This window comes from Panthera leo, chromosome C1, assembly GCF_018350215.1.
Source record: "Panthera leo isolate Ple1 chromosome C1, P.leo_Ple1_pat1.1, whole genome shotgun sequence".
In the NCBI taxonomy this organism is placed as follows: Eukaryota; Metazoa; Chordata; class Mammalia; order Carnivora; family Felidae; genus Panthera; species Panthera leo.
The window spans coordinates 132,812,821-132,832,105 of record NC_056686.1 but is presented as its reverse complement, the minus strand read 5'-3'; the positions used below and the strand labels follow the sequence as shown (position 1 = coordinate 132,832,105).

The 19,285-nt window shown below is 34.0% G+C and overlaps 1 long non-coding RNA gene across 7 annotated transcripts in view; it reads right to left on the bottom strand.

Annotated features, from left to right (window-relative positions):
- The window catches only part of LOC122226005, a 232,324-nt gene that overhangs the window by 59,621 nt on the left and 153,418 nt on the right, over nucleotides 1–19,285 (bottom strand). Inside the window, exon 8 of one of the 7 annotated variants that reach the window (XR_006205450.1) lies at nucleotides 7,349–7,450. The exons of 5 other annotated variants lie outside the window; for them this stretch is intronic. This is a non-coding gene — a long non-coding RNA (uncharacterized LOC122226005). Of the gene's footprint in view, nucleotides 1–7,348; nucleotides 7,451–8,150; nucleotides 8,268–19,285 lie in introns of those variants that run through there. One more of the 7 variants, XR_006205451.1, reaches the window with a different exon arrangement.

Genomic DNA, 19,285 nt, shown 5'->3' with positions numbered 1-19,285 from the left:
TGCTGGAAAGAAGAAAAAAACGTTTGAATCTAATTTAATGTGAATGTTTCTTAAATAATGAGATGGCATACTAAATACTGAACTGAAACTCTTTTAATGACTGAGAAATGACTATGAATGTATTGAAAATTCCAAGATATTAACAGACTCACTACATAGTAATATTTGAATAAATAAAATTGTTACGTGTTATATCATCATTGTTACTTGTTATATCATCAAAAGTTGATCTTTCTTAACAAACTGTCCTCTTACTAGTTAAATGACTCTGGTGATTCACTTATACTTTTTGAATTTCAGAGTTGAAAGTGTGACTTTAAATTTAAACAGCCAAAGTTATAAGCAATGGAAATCCATGAAGGATAGCAAAGAGCTGACAGGATGGAAATGTTTTCCTTCTGACCTTAGTCAGTAAGAAGAAAAAGGGCTCTACTGCATGGATTTGAAGGTCAACATTGTATGGTGAAAAGCTTTAATTGAATTTAGGACAGAAGGAGAACACTGGAGAAAAACTTGTATCAGGCATTAGGAGGTAGGAAATGACATTAAATGGCCAGATCTGGATAAGACAGGTCACAAACAGGGAAAGAGAAGGATATGATAAACCTAAATCCAAATGTCAAAGCAGAACAAGTTTCAAAAAAAAAAAAAAATAACAAACAAACAAAAAAAACATGAAGTACAAGGCTTTAGAGGTCCATAGACAATTACATTAAAATATTGCTGAGGCATGTTTTCCTCTCATGGATCAATGAGTATCAAGCCTACTAATCAGTGCAACTACACGAGTGAACATAATACAGTCATCTCTTGCCCCCACACTGCTTAGAATCTAGAGAAGCAGAAGGACTCTAATGTTTTCTCTCTCCCATTTCTTGCCAATTAAAATGTTTTATAAACTTTATATTATTAAAGTATTTCTAATTCTCTCAATGTAGTTTATTTTAAATTTTATTTTAAAAAATTTCATTCCAAATTGAGTTTTTAGTCTTGTTAACAGTTAAATTCTATCAAAATTCTTGTGACTGGGGCAATGGTTTTTACAGGCAGTCAATCTAGGCAGAATTAAGTCTAAGACTTACTTATAAAGCTACTGCTATACGTAGAGGCTACTAATTTTGTCTGTTGAGACCATAGAATACTGGTTTCCACAACCAGGCAGAGTTGGCTTAGCAGGATTGCTAAACACAAGTATTCTATAGTCATTTATTAACTTGCAGATTGTTTAATATGGAGTATAGGCTGATAATTATATTTGTCCAAACTCTACAAGGGGAAGAGGACTGTAACCGTTTCTCTTTGGATATACCCTTCAGTGAGGTCTGTTTATGATTTCTCTTTCACAAAATATATGATGAGACCTCTAATTGGGGAGGAAGTCTAAGGGTTGCATTTCTATAAAAGTTTTGTTGGGCTACCTTTTCTGTCTGAAATGCTCAAGTCTATTATTTCTTTTCTGGTTTCCGTACTTTTTTATGCTGCCACATAGGAGACTCATTACCACTTAAAGATAACTTCCCTTTTTTCCAGGCCTGCCCCTTTTTGAAGACAACTTTTGGGTTTTATATTTGCATTTGTTCATAATAACAACCTTTAACTACAGAAGTTTTGTTTTGTATCACAAACTTCAAACTCTTAGTTGTTTTTTTTTTTTTTACTTACTATTCCTGCAGTCACTGTCCTCTAATTTAGTTAAACATGCTATCTGTACTCTAATCGCTACATATTTTCACCCTGCCACCATCACCATAAGATCTCTTCTGGTGAAGGGTTGTTTGACACAGTCATTTGCAACTTTGAGTTCCTTGCTGAAAACAGATTCCACAAAGAATATGCGTATAACAATTGAATGACCTTATTTACATACTTAGCAATTGTAGTGCATCTTGCTGTATATCTCACAGATCCTCAGGATGGAGACATTCATTCCTCCAATAGTCATGACTATTGGCTACAGATGGCCTATGATTGATTCATTTTAGAAATTGCCTTCAGCCTAAGAAAGCTGCCTCTCCCAAGGTCATGGTCATTGCTGGTGTCAGCTTACATTCAGTGACTGGTACTTGCACATCTCTGAAGTCTTGGCTCTGTTACTTTGACTTCGGGTGATCCAAAGATGCCTATGGTACTGCCTGAGCCTTCTGTTGCATCTGCATTACAGTTCAACTTCTTTCTCTGTTCAGTCCTGCTACCTTCACTTTCTTACACCTGTTGTTCCAGTATTTCTTCCCCAGTACAGTTTTTGCATGCAAATTCCTATCTTAGATACTATTTCTGAAGACTGTGACTTAAGCCAATTGGTATCAAGAGTGATTCTAAAGAGTTAACTATAAAATGGGATATTAGAGCTAGATGACCCACTGGCTGGCTGCAATTGTGAATCCTATTTTTGATAGTACAGGGAGTACTGAGAAGCCTTGGTATACTAGAGCAATGCAATTATTAAATTTTAACCAGTAGTGAATGAGTGAAAATAAATGCATTGGAGAATACAATATCTCAAGCATTTAAGAAGTAAAAGAGAAGTAGTCATTATAATGTATGATATTAGGTGACTCTTGCAGGGTACTAACTATGCATCAGAAAAAGACAAAGAAAGACTCTGATGACTATTTTAAGGCAATATATGAAAGTCACAATGCCTCCTTGGAAATATATAAAAATATTCTTATTTTCTGATGCTAGACAGCAGAAAAAGTCTGAGCTTGGGATATATGGGATTAGGGTAACAAACTATACAGTTACATAAGGGAGAGTTTCCTCATATGGTAACATGTTCCTGTCACGTAAAAGTTAACATTTTGACAAGGACCCTGGGAAATGGTGCTAATCACTACTAGGTAGGTTGTGCAAAGCTGGAAAAAGTGATTGCCCTCACTAAATAAAGAGAAATGCAGAGATACCCTGGTAAACAGTGGAGAAAAGATAAAGTGTTCAAGAACATATGCTATTAGAGTGCATATAATACATATATCTGTGAAACATTATGAGAACCCTGAGTACAATTTATTTAGCAAAGTGGGAAGAAAAGTATTAGCGAGGGGTACAACAGTATTGTAAATATCTGTGATGACTATCTTGTGTAGGCTAGGAATGATTTTAAAAGATGATGTTATCTGATTCAAAGAAAGGTGATAGAATGCCAAATTAATAGAGACCAGGTGGTAAGGTTTAATTGTCAGGAGAAAGATGAATGAAATTATTGAAATATATGTCAATGTCAACCATCACTATGGTAACTGTTAGTGGAACACAATGCTTCTAGGAAAAAGCTATATGTCAGCCAACAATGACATTGCTTGATTTATAAAATAAAACAAACATTATCCATACTGGTTGATAAGGCAGTCAAGAGAAGCAGCCCCCGTAAAAGTCATGAGACCTAGCCCAGTTTCAAGACTCAAGTCAGTTTATAAACCAAGAACTCACAGAGTGAATGGGAAGCTGGGTCTCCAGACCCTATAACATCATGGGAAATATGTAATGATTCTGTCAGTTCTTCCCCCAAAGAATCGGTGAATATTAACTCAATAATCATACCCTGGGAATATACAGCAGAAAGATAATAAATGGATAATAAGCAGATAATAAATAAATCTGGCCCAGGTTCTTTTCACTCTGGTTTCACTTGTTCCACAAAGTTAGTAAATTTCCAAGTCTTCAAACATATAATCAAAATGAACATCTTACTTGTTAGTTTGTATAACCCTTTGTTCTGGTTACTAATGTATACAACAAATTATCCCAAAGCTTAATGGCTTAAAATAAACATTTTATTTTTTCTCATTTTTTGTGGATCAAGAATTCAGGAAGAACTCAGTCGAGCAGTTCTTACTTAGGACTTCTGATGTTTCTGTTGTCAGTTGTTGGCTGAGGTTGCAGTCATCTGAAGACTCAACTGGATTATATATCCAAGATAACTTGCTCACCTGGATACCAGTTGATACTTTGATTGTTGGTTAAGAGCTCAGATGAGGACATCATCTACAGTAGTGCATGCTGAGTCTCTAGAGTATTTGGAGTTCTTACATGATAGCTGTTTTTTTCCCAAGGCAAAGATTTCATGGGTAGTAGGTAGAGAGTGGATGGCCTTTCCCAACATAGCCCTGAAAGGCATATATTATTACTTCCACTGCATTTGGTGATCAAATTGGTCACAAACTACCAAGATTTTAAAAAGACAGAATAGGAGGAATTTGAAAGACTTTTGAAGCAATGGATTCAAATTGCCATGCCCTTCCATCGATTCCTATGAAGAGTTACAATGGGAAAGGCCAAAGCAAGTTCCTGGAACACTCCCTTCAACAACTTGGTCAAGGTAGTAAATTAAAACCTAAAGTTACATCCTAGGAATGGCAGAGATTAGTGTCACCCTTGTAGTCTTAAAGGATGCAGGAGTGATCATCTTTATCATGTTCTCATTTAATCTACTAAGGCACCCTCTACAAAAGTGAGACAGATTGTGAAGTTTAATAATAGACTATCAAAAATTCAACCAAGGACTAGGCCCGATTGCTGTTTTCCTGGTAGGAGTAGTTAAAGCACATTAGCATAACTGTAGGTATATGATATATAGTCATTATCTGAAGAAAATATTTTTTCATCTTTATTAGGAAGGTGAATCAGAGGCAGTTAACAATCATGTGGAATGAAAAAGAGTATGTATTATGATATTTATGTTAAGTCTCCTTCTCTCTATCATACTGTAGTTCAAAGAGACTAGGATCCTACGGATATTCAGCAGAATATAGTAATACAGTGGTCATTATGTTACTTGGACATGATGAGTAAGAAGTAGCATTCTGGCAACCTTGGTAAAAAAAATCTATGTAGTCAAGAAATAGGAGTTTCAAACCTATAAAGACTTAGGAGCTACCCATATTAGTGAGGTGTTTATGGGTCCAGTGAACTGGAATATGCCAAAATATGCCATCTATAACAAAGAAAAAAGTATTGCAAATAGGATCTCCCGTCACTAAGAAGGAAGCACAGCCCTCATTTGGCATCTTGAGGTTATGGAGACAGCATATTCCACACTTGGGAATACTGCTCTTACTCATTTAAGCTGCTGACCCAGATGCCAGCTTTGGACAAGAGGCAATGCAAGAAAGGACCCTTGCATGTAGCAGGTCCAAGCTATATTATAAACTCCCGTGCAAGAAGACTTGCTACTTTGGTCACGTAACACAGCAGACTCAAATTTTGACCTTCGGGACAAATCTGGCCAGGTTCTGTTTTTGTTAATAAAGTTTTGTTAGAACACAGCAGTGACTACATATTTAAATATTGACTACAGCTGCTTTCATACTGCAATGTCAGGTTAGAGCACAGGCAGTCTTTGCTTTGCATGGTTCTGATGTTTACAATTTTAGTTATCACAGTTTATTTAGATAACACTAGTCTCCCAAGAACATGGTTCAAGTTTCAGTCACCATGTTATATTAACTGTACTTCCATTAAGCACAAACTTTGCTGCTAGCTCTTCAGTCTCCAATCATCAAATGATCCTTGAGCATCAACTGTTCAGTTCACACACAGATGGAAAAGCATGGTGTTGTGTTACCTCCTACTTTCCTAGTGATAAACCCAAGTGGTATTTTTTTTAATGAATAATCAAGAAAGAGACTTAGCCAAAAGGAGACTTAGCCACTTTTGAACACTTCAAAAAGTGTTTTGAAGAAATAGAAAGTAATAATGATTGAGGTGAAATTTGAGTCTAACATAAATGGAGCTAGAGAAGCTATAGCTGACCATCAGAATGTTAACACTACTATCATTAGAGAGACACTGGATATACAGCTTGAGGAATTTGATGAAGGAGAATTTATCAACATAGTAAGTGTAATAAAGTGGTTGTGATGCAAAAGATGAAGATGTCTCAGAGGAAGTGACACTGCAAAATCTTCACAATAAAGGAAAATTTAAATATATTTTAGTGAAATTGAAAGAGCAAAGGATAAAACATTGGAAGCTGATGCAACCTTAGAAAGAAGCATGACAATTCACCAGTGCACAGAAAAGATGCCCACTCCATCTATTCAGCTATACAATAAGAAGAAAGCAAGTATTGTTCAAACTACTTCTTTAATCAATCTTTTCTTTTAATTGTAAATTCACATGCAGTGCTAAGAAACAACCAGACAACTCCCATGGACCCTTTATCCAATGGTAAACATCTTCCAAAATTATAATACACTATCACAACCAGAATAATAAGTTTAATTTTTTTTAATTCTCCACACTTTCAATGTTTGAAGTCACAGTATACTATATAAATATTAGTTTTACTATTTTTTAAGTTTTCCTGTATGCTCACAATTGGCTGTGACCATTCAATATTTTGACAAAAGTTTTAAAACTACGGAACAATCATAATTTTATCCATTAATTATTGAGATTGCTTTGCATGGTTTCAGCTTGCCATAGTCATCTTTTTCTGGACCTTCTCCATCTACCCTGCAAAGCAAGGAATTTTGAAGGTCTGACCCACGAGGTCTAAACTATATACTATCAGGCTCTGTACAGAAAAAAACTGTCAACCTCTGGTCTATGGTATTAGTAGGCCCTTTATGTACTCTGAAATATTTCCATTTAGCAGAGTATGTCATCTGACAAAATCACAAGTTTTTTATGAAAAAGTGTTAGGAACTGCCAGGAAATTCACATCTTGAATATAAATAAGTAAGAACTTAAAGTTAAAGGCATCTGAAGCTATAAAACGTCTAGCATTAGAGAACATTACAGCATTCATTAAAAGAGGGTGGATCTATTGAGTGGTTGAATGAATTGTATCTCTCCCGCCCCACACAACTCAACCAGAATATTGCTGGAATTATTTTGTTTTTGCCCTTCCTGTCATGTCTTTACAAAAGAAAATGTGGTAAGACAAGAGTTGCATGGTACTGAGATTTCAGGACAGTTCTTTTAAACTTGCTTTTTTGTTAGTCTGTCTAGTTTAATAAAAGTGATTATATTTTACTTGTACAAATGTTCTAAGATGGAAAGGTTTATGTTTTCCCTATTTTCCTATACAATATCTTTAACAAAGAAGTTCATTTTATTCAAGAATATCAAGGTATTGTAAGTTTAAAAGTAGAAGAAAATTCATTTCACAGAGCAGATTTTTTTTCAATTAGCTCTTGCTTTTGAGTATTTAGAGGTAATTAATTACATATGAAGCTACTTTATTACTTTGGAATTTTGAAAAATACCACATGGGATGATATTAAATCATTTAAAAAATGTTAAAAATGGAAATTGGGAGCTATGGAAGAACAGGAGAGATTTGAGTTTTATCTGTGTCACCATCTGTGGGCTCCTCTCTATCCATTATTACTTACTGTCACCATCAGAATGTCGGTGCTCAGGAAAGCATAGGATAAAAACGAATCACCATAAGAAAGTGTTACTCAGGCAACTGGTCTTGAACAATATCAATATTGAGTCAAGTCTGCAAGAAAATGATGAAGACAAAGGGGAGAGACTCTATCAATATGCTTTTTATACCCCTAAAAGACCTACTGAGACTTTTACTTTCATTTATTTTCACCTTGCTGTGTGACTTTGGCCCATGTACTTAACACCTTTCATCAGCAGTTTTCTCGTCTTTAAAATAGAGGTAATAATAGTATTTACCTCAAATATTATCTTGAGAATTAAAAGAAATATTGCTTGTGAAATGCTTAATACAAGGCTTGGCGAAAAGTGTTCTGATAGTTATTGCAGCCTTTGAATGAGTTCTGAGTTCAGCCAGCAGTCACTTAAAAAAAAAAAAAAGCTAACTATAATGTGATATGATAAGTGTTATAGAAACCATTTGACGTAGTATACAGTCAGGAGCCACTTTACCTATTGACCATGATCTGTTTCCTGAGGCAGCCAAGTGAATAACCTCTCATCTTACGCTTTTTAAAAAATCAACCTGGTGCCCACATATCATAAAATAAAAAAATATCAGGGTCAAAATAATGGAGGAAAATTATAGATTGGGAAGTCATCAAGAAAAACTGCAAATACAGATAAAAGTCAAGGGAGTAGTGTATTCTCTATGTGGCAGCTTTTCAAGCACAGTGTCTAGCAAACAAAACAAAACAAAACAAAACAAAACAAAACAAAACAAAACAAAACACCTTAAAGAATAAATTCTCTTTTCCATGATCATCAGTCCTTGGAAATAGAGGCCCTTTCCTCATGCTAAAAGAATCATCATTCGAGAGGAGAAATTTGGTCTGCAGTTGCTTCCCTCAATGTGTCCTTCAGCTGAAAGTCTGAAATGTAGGAGATTGAAAAGATCAAATGAAAATTAGTCACACAGACTTTGAGAGGCTTTATCAGCCTAAAATTAGGGGAAAAGTACATGGTTTTGAAAAAGATTCTGCTAAATAATTTTGATGCAAGATGAAAAAAACAAGTATCATTTGGAACAATAGTTTGTTATTAAAAACACATAAAATTTAAAATCACCAAGTTTTCCTTTTCAATGTATTGAATTACCTATTTTATCAAATAAGAGATGAAAGGTGAGATGACATAATTGAAAGGAAATATGACTGAGGGAAAGTGAGCTCAGTAATAAAAACAGAGACATTCCAAAATCAAAATGGGGAAAATAAATGAACAGGCACCTTCCAAATAAGATATATAATGGTCAATACACATTTGAAAAATTCTCAGTATTATCATTTATCAAGGAAATGCAAATTAAAACCACAAAGAGAAATGACTACATACCTTTTCAAATCACTAAAATTTATAAAGATTGGCCATACTAAATATTGGCAAGGATGTGAAGAAAATGTAATTCTTATACATTGTTGGTGAGAATATAAAACACTGTTGTTTTGTAAGACTATTTGGCATTTCCTAATAAACAACACAAATGACCTATGCAATGTCCATGACATAGCAATTCCACTATTAGGTATTAAGAAAAATATTTTTATGTATACACAAAGAGCTGTGATAGGTACTGTCATAGTGTCTTTATTCATAATGGTTAGAGACTGAGACCATCCCAAATGTCTGCCAAGAGAACAATGGATACCAAAATCGCATTCATATAATGGAGTACCACTTAGTAGCAAAACAAAACAAAACAAAAAACTATATATACAACATGAATGAGTCTTCCAAAGATCATGTCAAATAAAATAAGAGAGGCACAAAAGAATAAATGATAAATTAATTTATATATATGAAGGTCAAAAATAGGCAAAACTAATCCACAGTGATAGAAGTCAAAATAGCGTTAACATCTATGGGTAAGGTTGAGATTGACTGGAAAGGTCATGAGAGAACTTTCAAGAATGATGGAAATATTCTATAGTGTGATTTGGGTGGTATCTACATGCTGAGTATAATGCAATACAATAAAACTTAGCAATTTTAAGCATACAATTAGGTAAGTTTTGACAAATGTATTATAGTTCATATAACCAGCACTGCAATCATGATCTATTTATTCTGTTCCATATGGTAGCCAACAGCCACATGTGCCAGTGAGCACTTGATACTAAGAAATGCGGTAAGCATAGAATACACTCTGGATTTTGAAAATTTAGTACAAGAACATATAAAATATTCTATAACTTTTACACTGGATACATGTTGAAGTGATATTTTGCATATATTGAGTTGCATAAAATATATTAAAATTAGTTTCACCTGTTTCTTTTTTCATGTGGCTATTGCAAAATTTTCAATTCCATATGTGGCATGCATTACAGTTCTCATGAAGAGTGTTATAAGACTATTCAATGAAATTATAGAGATTTGTTTTTGCCATTATTTCCCACCTCCTATGCTTCTGCATTACAGATGTCATGTATTTTACTTTTACATATGTTGTAAACACTATGATACATTTTATTATTTTTGCTATAAAGAGGAGGTTATATTTTATTTATTTATTTTTTAGGTATTTTCTGATGAAAAGATGTTTTTAATGCTTTTAATATTTATTTATTTTTGAGAGAGAGAGAGACAGAGCACAAGTGGGGGAGGGGCAGAGAGAGAGGGAGACACAGAATCTGAAGCAGGCTCCAGGCTCTGAGCTGTGACGCACAGAGCCCAGTGCAGGGCTCGAACTCATAAATCAGGAGATTATGACCTGAGTCATCAGAGGTTTAACAAACTGAGTCACCCAGGTGCCCTGGGGCAGCTATATTTTAAAGAACATTTTAAAGATAGGCAATGCCTTTTGTAGATAACTGCATAATTACTGTTTGGGGTGCTCCAAATTTTTGTTCTGCCAAAAAGACTTTTAAACATATGTTATGAGGCAGGTCTGTTTTTTGTTTGTTGGTTTGTTTTGTTTTGGTCTGAAAAGTCTTTAGTTTGCTTTTATGTTTTAAAAAATTATTTTTGCTGGCTATCAAATCTGAGTTTGTCAGTTATTTCTTTTAGCACTCTCAAGATATCACTTTATCACTTCACTCACGATTTCCCTGTTCTTACCTTTTTTGTTTTCTGCTTTTAGATTTCCTCCTTATCATCAGTTTTTAAAAGTTTAATTTCAGTGTGCCTTGGTATGGTTTTCTTTGTTTATTCTGCTTTGTGTTCTTAGAATTTCCAGGGTATTTAGTTTTATAGTTTCCATCAATTTCTTTTAATTTATTTTTTATTTTTTACCTTTCTTCAAGTTTTCTTCGTATGCTTTCTTTTCTCTCCTGAGAACTAAATTATGGATATTTTAGTACATTTAATATCGTTCCTCAGGTGACTGACTTGCTAGTTGTTTTGCTTCTATTTCTTCTCTATGTGTTTCACTTTAGTTTTTAATGCCAGGTCTTTAAGTCTATTGATTTCTTCTTCAATACCTAATTATTGCTAATTTCATTATTTTATTTCCAATTTTGGTATCACAATTTATCTCCCTAGAATTTCCATTTGTGTTTCTTGTTTGTTTTTATTCACTTCATTCTCTTTATCAGGTTTGTGTTTTCTCCTCACTTTTCTGAATATAGGGAGCACATTTTATTTTTCTGGATCTGCTTTAAATAAAATTATAATTAGAACTTACAATTTAAAATTTACTTCATGTATTGTTTGATTTTGTTTGCATTGTTTGAATTTTATCCTCATTATGGGTCATATTTCCTTGCTTCTGAGCATGTCTGGAAATTTGGATGCTGAAGTATGAATTTTACATTTTTGGGTTCCTCATATTATTGCATTCATGTAAGTAGTATTGGACTTTTTTAGCATGTAGTTTACATTACTTGGGATTTGTTTAATACATCTGAGGTTTGCTTTTAAGCTTTTTTAGGTCAGTGCAGAGCAGTCTTTAATCTATGGCCAATTGAGCTCTATTACTAAGGTGGTATCTTTCTGAGAACTATGATGCCTTATTTATTGAGATTTTTCCATTTGGACTGGTGGTAATATGAACTATTCCTAACCATGTGTGAGATTTGCAAATTGTTAGGTTTCCTCTTTTCTGGAAAGCCTTTCCCCAACCTGTGTAACTTCCTTTAACACATGTATTGAGGGGGTACTCAGCTGAAGAATTGAGGGGTCCTCTTCAAAGCTCTTTGCCCTTCCCTCTGTGCAACAACCCCTCTCCATTACTGAGCCACAAATTATAAGCACTAAGACCTCCCTGAACTTTGATCTATATCGTCTTATATTAGTGACCACCACATTCTCTGCAGGTTTTCTCGCCCTGCACTACAACCCCTTCCTGCTTCTAGGCAGGAAGCTGCGGTGATCAGAGGGTTCACCTTATCTGTTTTCTCTCACTCAGGAATCACCATCCTGGCTGCCTGTTGCCCAATATCTTAAAAAATGTTGTTTTTAATATTTTATCCAATCCTCCTGTTATTTGAGACAGGGACATAAATCTTTTTATTTCATATAGACCTAAAATTAAAATCAGTAACTATCTTTTGATTGATTTGTTTCCACATTCAACAGATTATACATTCAGATATTATTTTGAAGAGGCCCAGAAATTTTTACTAATTGATACAGAGAATGCAGAAAAAAAATGTGCCCCCAAAACATTTTAAACATTGAATAGAGAACCATGAAAAGAAATAAAAAGTTGAAATATAAGCTGGTAAATATTTAAATATTTGCATGGATAATTTATCAGTTTGTCACTTGGCAAAATTTTGTATTCAATATTATGAAGTGCCTTTTGAGAGTAGAGATTGCTAAGAGATAATGCAGGCTACTAAGAAAAGTTATTCTAATGTTATTTTCTCCTAGAAATAAATTAAGGAAGAAACTTTTCTTTCATAAATTCTTTAAATAAATTTTTCTGGAAGAATAATAAGGCGGAACAGGATAAATGATTTTTTTTTCCAAATCCTCTATTTTTGTAACGTGTATTGTCTCTTAAGATTGCTTAATCAGCTAATTTCTATTTTCACTGATTAGCTTTCACTGTGCCTGGCTCACTAAATAATCCAGTCCCCACTACAGTCTGATAATGATGAATCATGACACATATTCTTCCTACCCTCTCCTTCTCCGGCATCTCGTTTTCATCAAAGTCTTATTGAAAAAAAAATCACTTATTTATCAAGGTATAACAATATATAAACTTTCAGTGAAAATGAATATTCTATATGACTGAAACTTATCTCTCTGTATCCATACCCTGAAATGTTAAGCAGTTGTGTTTTGCATCTTTTTTTTTCTGTTTAACTCTTAAACACAATGCTACTTGATATCTGTGGTATCAGAGTTACTCATTTGTGAACACCAAAAGCTGTATAATATTCTCACATTCAGAGTGTGGAGCTTTTGACTCCTTTCCAGAGGGCTAAGATTATGGAAATTAGATTTCTGGATGAATGTCTAATTACTGTTGAAGTGAATGCCTATGAAACTATACGCAATGTTTTTATCAGAAACTAAGGATGGTATTAAAAGTTATAGTCATTAATTCATGTGTTGAATAAATATTTATTGCATACGTACTATGCTTCAGAGACTGTACATCTGAGTATGTAATAGCAAATATAAATGCCTATTATAAATATTGAGGCTTGGTTAACATTAACACCCTTGCTCTCTGCATTCAATTTTCCATATGGGTCGGCTACATTCTATTTAATAAGTTTCATCAAGAACTCTTGGGGCGCCTGTGTGGCTCAGTCGGTTAAGCGTCCGACTTCAGCTCAGGTCATGATCTCACAGTTCGTGAGTTCGAGCCCCGCGTCGGGCTCTGTGCTGACAGCTCAGAGCCTGGAGCCTGCTTCACATTCTGTGTCTCCCTCTCTCTCTGCCCCTTCCCAGCTCATGCTGCGTCTCTCTCTGTCTCAAAAATAAATAAACATTAAAAAAAAATAAAAAAAAAAAAAGAACTCTTTACTACTCTAATTTAACCTATTTACTCTCCTAATCCTAGGTACAAATTATCAAAGTGCTTAAAATGCACTTCTGGATAGTTTTGAAGTATAAATTTAAATAGTGATAGAATGTAGTTTAACCAATATGGTTTAAAAAAATAAGCACAATTAATCTGACTGCAGCACAAATTAAGCCTCGCTTTTCATTTTCTTAAAGCCCCAACTTTACACTGGCTCTTTGGATACTGTGTTTGAATCCTAACATCACTGGTACAGCAATATTAATGAATAAAGGTGATTTTTATATCTATAGTAAAAGGGGAGACAGAGAGAAGCTTCTTTCAGAAAACCCCCTCCTCCTACAGATGTGATCTGGTTTATGGTAGCAATTTGGCATTGCACATTTTTTACTACAAAGTTTCAAAAAAACATCTTGATACAGTATTTCTGCAAGTAGTTTCAGAGGATTATTTATGGGTCTGCAAGGATGCCAGATTGCCTCATTTTGAGACGATTAAAACAGGACTTTAGGCAGCTATTATTTGCATCTTTAGGAGAAAAACCCATTAGCACAAGGCCAGGGGATCATTGGGACCTGGAGAAGCTACCTTGAATAATAATCCTGGACCCTACTATATTCGAGCAAGCAGACCCACTGATGCCTGTTAGAGCAGCCTGCATGTAGATGGGCACAGAAACAGAAGCTGCAAGTCTTTTAGGATGATAACTAATATATTTTTTATGAGGCCGACTGAAATGAGACTCCAGAGAGAGCAACAGAAAAGACTGATCAGAAAGAGTAAAATTGGTGACAAGAAGATTGGAAAGTAGAAGTCATTGTAAAACATATAAATCATGGGGAAGCCTGTGCACGGAAACAGACCAAACTCCAGAAATCCACATTTTGCTAGAGGTCAGCTTAATGAATTATCAATGTGAATACTTAAAATATTTAATATTTTACCACATATGGGAAAAGGCCAGTTGTTGACTCATTGAAAGGCTGTTGAAAAGGCTCATTTCTCTGTCATGAGGTTCAACATCATATCAGGAAATAACCACTCACAAATTTGGAATAAAGAAAATGGTAAGAATTCTTTCAATGGCACACATTAAAAAAAAGTTAACATCTTGGTTTCTATGTTAGCAATTAACATAAAAACTGACCCACTCCTACAGTTGATATTGGCACTGATACTGATATTCCCACTTGTTGAAATAAAGACTTAATTAACTAATGTTTGATGAAATGCAACCAATGTATTTTAAGAGTCATGGGCCAGGTGTTTTGTAGGGATAGATATGGTAAGGGGGACAGCTGAAGTGAAGAGACCATTTTTCTTCTTTTTAAAAAGTGTCCCCTGTTCTTGGCCTAGCCACCTCTTCTCATAGAAAGTTCTCCAAATAAACTATTCCAATATCCCCTATGTTCAAGTACTATGCCAGGTACTAGAAAAACAAAGACATTAAAATGGGGTCATTTTTCTCAAAGAGCTCATAAATGAGGAAACAGACAAATAGTGGTAATTGTGTTTGATAAATACAATGCATGTCTTAGGTTTCTATGCCAGCAGTATAGAGGTGAAATGTGAGATAATTACATTTCATTTCTTTCTTCATGAGTTGGAATACTTGCCTGAAGAAACAGAATGCCAGAAAATTTTATCCATTCAATCCCCCTAGCCAGAATACAAATGTAGCAAAATTAAGCCTAAAAGACTAGTATTTATTTCTAACAACATTCAGAGAAAATGTGACAACTTACAAAGCTATTTATTCTAAAGGCTAATTATATATATATATATATATATATATATATATATATATATATATATAACATATAAATATATTGTATCTATTTTATACACACACACACACACACACACACACATACACACACGTACTTTAATTAGGAATTCTCCCCTAAATCTCATCTACTGTAACAGGTATATATCATGCTGTTCAAAATTCATTAAAAAAAAAAGCAAACTAAAGCAAACCATAACAAAAAAAAAATAATTACAGCTATAACTTTGATAGAATAGGATTTTATAGTTTTTAGGCCATTTTCATGAACATTTAAGAGTCTAATAACAAGTATCTCACAAGCAAAAGAATATGTATAATATTAGTTTTGTATGTTGAAACAATGTAATATAAGCTATGTGTATGGTATGTGTACAATATATACTCATGTAAATATGTATATATTTATGTATATATGTATATACACACACACACACACACACCAGACAAATTTATGAAATAGAAGACTGACTTAGAAAACAAATGAAGTTATTGCTCACATCTATCAAAATTCAAGGGGCATACTTCACAGAACTAGAACAAATAATTCTAAAATTTGTATGAAACCTGAATAGCAAAAGTAATCTTAAGAAAGAACAAAGATGGAGATATCATGCTCTCTGACTTCAAACTATACTACAGAACTATATAATCAAGACAGTATGGGATGGGTACAAAAACAGACACACAGATTAACAGAATAGAATTGAGAACACAGAGATAAATTCACACATATATGGACAATTAATCTATCACCAGAAAGCCAAGAACATACAATGGACAAAGGACAGTCTTTTCAATAAATGTTGGGAAAACTGGACAGCCACATACAAAAGAATAAAATTTGACTACAATCTTACACCATATGCAAAAATTAACTCAAAATGGATGAAAGCCTGAATGTTCAACATCAATGTGAATGTGAATCCCGAAACCATAAAAGTCATAGAGAAAAACATAGGTGGGAAACTCCTTGACATCAGTGTTAGTGATATATTTGTTGATCTGACTCCAGAGTCAAGGGAGACAGAAACAAAAGAAAGCAAATGAAACTACATCAAATCTAAAAAGGCTTCTACACAGCAAAGGAAACCATCATCAGAACAAAAAGGTAATTTACTAAATGGGTCAAGATATTTGCAAGCTGTATACTCAATAAAGAATTAATATCCAAAATGCATAAGAAATCCACACAACTCAACATCAAAAAAAAAAAAAAACTGATTAAAACTACGCAAAGGAACTGAATAGACATTTTTCCATACACAGATGGCCAACAGAGACATGAAAAGATGCTCAACATTACTAATTACTAATCTTCAGGGAAATGCAAATCAAAACCACAAGATATTAGCTTGTACCTGTCAGAATGGCTGTTATAAAAAAGGCAAGAAGTAAAAAGTATTCGCAAGGATGTGGAGAAAAAGGAGCCCTCCTGAACTATTGGTGGGAATGTAAATTGGTACAGTCATTACTCAAAACAATATGGAGTTCCTCAAAAATTAAAAATAGAACTACCATATGTCCAATAAACCCACTTCTAGGTATTTACATGAAGAATGCAAAAATACTAATTTGAAAAGATATATGCACCCCTATGTTTACTGTAGCATCATTTACGATAGCAAAGATATGGAGACAACAATGTGTCTGCTGATAGACGCGTGCGTAAAGAAGATGTGGTATTCATATATACACTGGAATTCTATGCAGCCATAAAAATGAATGAGCTCTTGCCATGTAAGATGACATGAGTCATCTAGAGGGTATTATGCTAAGTGATAATAAGTTAGACTGAGAAAAAGAAATACTAAACAATTTCACTCATGTGGAACCTAAAAACAAATGAATAAAAAACAAACAAAACAAATGAATAAACAAACAAAAAGTAAAATCAGACTATAAATACAGAGAGAAAACTGGTGGTTGCAAGAGGGGAGGTGGATGGGGGAGATGGGCAAAATGGGTGAAGGTACAGGGCATACAGTCAATGATATTTTAATAGACTTGCATGTGACAGATGGTAGCTATACTTGTGATGAGCACAGCATAAAGTATAGAGATGGTGAAATCACTATGTTGTACACCTGCAACTAATGTAACATTACATGTCAACTATACTCAAGTAAAAATAAATTAGTTTGGGGGCTATACAAAATGAGATAGTATTAAGAAGCTGTTTTTTTTTTTTAACTGAACCTATATTCCACAGTTCTCCATTTCTTCCTACTCTTAAATTTCTAACCTCCAATCCTTAAAAAAACACTCTTCTGCCTTTTTGATGTCAACCACCAAATCAAACCTACTGAACTCTGTACGGCTTCTAGATAAAGTACATTTTACTATTTACTCCAACACCAAGGTTGAGATTTTATCAGAGAACTACTGATACCTTGATCTCTGTTCTACACTAACCAGTACTTATGGAATATGAATACCAATGGGGAAGGGAACAACAAGAGCCCAAAGAGCCAGAGACCCAAATCCTAGTGGGAAATGCAGGCTCAGACAAGCAAGATCCAGAATCAAAGGAAAAAATAATGGAACAAACATTTGTCAGCTTTTACCATAGAGAAAAGGAACTTTTCTTTCAGACTTATTTTATAGCCAAACTGTGTCTGAGTGGTGGGGTGTGAATGCCTGTGGCTTAAGAGGATTTCAACAGGGGTTCCATAGGTGCTATTGATATAATATAGTACCAGTGCAGGTATTAGAGTCAGGGTTCTAATACCAATTTTACCATTTATTCACTGTAAATTTAGAAAACTATTCATCAAAACCAGCTTATTTTTTTCAATAGGCAAAATAGAACTAATCATAATCTCATCAGATTGTCACGACACTCAAGTGGAATATTGAAAGTCAAATGTCAGATATGTTATCAGTGTTTAATACATTCTTTGTCTTTTCTCTTCTAATAAATAATATATAGAAGAACCAGGCTTATCAGTGGCTTCCGATAGCACTAGCTGTTGATTAATTGATATGCTTAGCAAAACTCAAAATGTGTTAGAGAAGTAAAGGATGCAATAGATTCACAGAATCTGGTTACAAAGAAATAGCATTTGGGATGGATTGCTACATCATCCAATAAGACTGTTCCTTCTTACATGAATCCCAACTTTTGTGCATTTTGCACTTATGACTAAGGGATAAGAAAGTGGTTTAGAAACAAGGACCACTCAACACAAATAAAGAATGCCTGTCTCCTCTCCCCACCAATTTGCTTGCACAACTCATGCTATCTCTGGTTTTTGACCCTCCTTATTTAATACATTTCAGCACCTCATCCTCCCCTGTTGCAGGTAGGGAAAATAAGTTTTTGTTTAAATAACATCTTAAGTACATTGGCGTGTATAAGTACGATTTATATAATTACAGCAGTTAGTAATTAGTGTAAATAGAGATCATGTCACAACTAGCAAACATCATTAAAGCATATACCAAGTCAAGAAAAGCCTGTGTTATTTTTTGCAAGAAAAAAAGTGTGTTAGATGAATCCCCAAATTGCCTGTTGGAACAAACTTGACATCAAACATATTGTACCTCATATCTAGGTAAAAATTATTGCACAGGAATGTTTCTTAGGAATATTTTTCTTCACAAATTTTAAATAATTTTTAAAATTCAGAAAAATAAAATGCCCCAAACATAAATTTTTCACTTTGTTTCTTCCTGTTTCCATGTGAAAGAACTGTCTATCACTTATACTGGCTCTTTGAGGGAAGTATTGTTTATTGTCTCACCCTTCTTAGTGCCCTAATGGAAATTGACTTTTTTGTGTTTATCATTTACTACCTTATTCTGTTATTAAAAAAATGAACGGATGCCAAATTTTTCCACCTAAACTATAAGCTCTTTTGAGAATAGGAGCTTTATAGTTTTACATTCCTCATGCTCACAGCCCCACATATAATGCCTTCCAAATATCTAGTAGTTGCTGAGTCAATTAAAAAAAGAGTAAAATGTTTATACCAGTAGTAATTATTTAAATAGGTTTAATTTGTCACCATAGATCAAATCTATATAATCACAGGATAATTATTTTTTCAGCATTGTAGGGTATGGAAAATATTTTGTTGTACACTAGCTCTTTGTGTCTGGATAACTGCCTGAGGAAATTATTTATATACATGAGGGAAAAGAAGTTAGAGACAATGTAAAGTTATAGCATGTCATTC